Source organism: Carlito syrichta, unplaced genomic scaffold (assembly GCF_000164805.1).
Source record: "Carlito syrichta isolate Samal-C Ts95f unplaced genomic scaffold, Tarsius_syrichta-2.0.1 Scaffold316219, whole genome shotgun sequence".
Lineage (NCBI taxonomy): Eukaryota > Metazoa > Chordata > Mammalia > Primates > Tarsiidae > Carlito > Carlito syrichta.
This window is the reverse complement of record NW_007260315.1, coordinates 135,183-136,696: the sequence shown is the minus strand read 5'-3', so window position 1 is coordinate 136,696 and position 1,514 is coordinate 135,183.

The following is a 1,514-nucleotide window of genomic DNA, read 5'->3' as shown; positions in this document are numbered from 1 at the left end:
AGCAGGTTGGGGCGGCGGTGGCCGGGAGTGGCCACTGCCCTCCAGTCTGGGCAACAGAGTGAGACTCCAACTCTATAAAAAAAAAAAGAAAAGAAAATTTTTTTTTAAGTCCTTAAACTCCACTTCTCACTCTGTCGCCCAGGCTGGAGTGCAGTAGCACCATGACAGCTCACTGCAACCTCCACCTCCCGAACCCAGGTGATCTTTCCATCTCAGCCTCCTGAGAAGCTGGGACTACAGATGCACACCACCGCCATGCCTGGCTAATTTTTTTTTTTGTAGAGACGAGATCTCTACATGTTGCCAGACTGGTCCCCAACTCCTGGGCTTAAGCAATCCTCCTGCCTTGGACTCCCAAAGTGCTGGGATTATAGGCATGAGTCACCGTGTCTGGCCAGGAGCAGTTCTTATTGCTCTGAAAGTTCTCCTAGAACCAGCCCCCAGCTCATCCAGGAGCAAGAAAAGATTGACACAAGCCTGAGCAAAGGCAAAACACCAGGCCCCACATTGCTGCTAAGGGGCTTGATCATCTTCTGATGTTTTGCTTGGAAAGGAGGAATTTGTGTTTTGCTTAGTGCCTTGGCTAATTGGCCTCATCTGACACCCTGGAGGGAATGTCCGATTAGAAGCCACAGCTGCTTTGCTCATTATTTCTGATTAATGGACAGCACCTGGCATTGCCGGTGATGGTGCCTGCTCAGGACCTGGGTGCTATAACAGAGCATGAAGAATTTAAAAGTGCATTTTAGACACTGACCCTCTTAATTTCTCCTCTCCCCTCCTCAATACCCACTTCTTTATTCTCTCCCCGGCACCTCTGACCCACAACCTTATCACCCACACTTGCTTCTCTAATTATGTTTTTGCTGAAGAAATTCCATCCAGAGTCTAATCTTAGAACAAACCAGGATCCTCCCATCTGAGGGGAGTCACAGATGACTGATCCACTACCAGGCTACCGTCAGGATGACACCAGCCAGACCCCTGGACAGGCGATTACTCAAGACAGCCATGGAATAGACACGTAGACCCTGCACCCTGCACCACTCCTGCATGTTTCCCATACCAAGTTTCCCATTTTTTTTTTTGAATCAGAGTCTCACTCTTGTCACCCAGACTGCAGTACAGTGGCACACTCACGGCCACCACAGCCTCGACCTGCTGGGCTTAGGCGATCCTTCTGCCTCAGCCTTCCAAGTAGATGGAACTACAGGTGTGCGTCACCACGCCTGGCTACCAAATTTCCCTTTAAAAACTCCGCAGTAAGCCGGGCTCGGTGGCTCAGCCTGTAATCCCGTGCCTTTGGGAGGCTGAGGTGAGTGGATTGCCTGAGCCCGCGGGTTCGAGACCCGCCTGGGCAGCGAGACCTCATCTCTACAATACATCAAAAAATCAGTCGGGTGTGGTAGCGCATGCCTGTAATTCCGGCTACTCGGAAGGCTGAGGAGGAAGGATCGCTGGAGCCCAGCAGGTCAAGGCTGCGGTGGCCGGGAGCGGCCACTGCACTCCAGTCT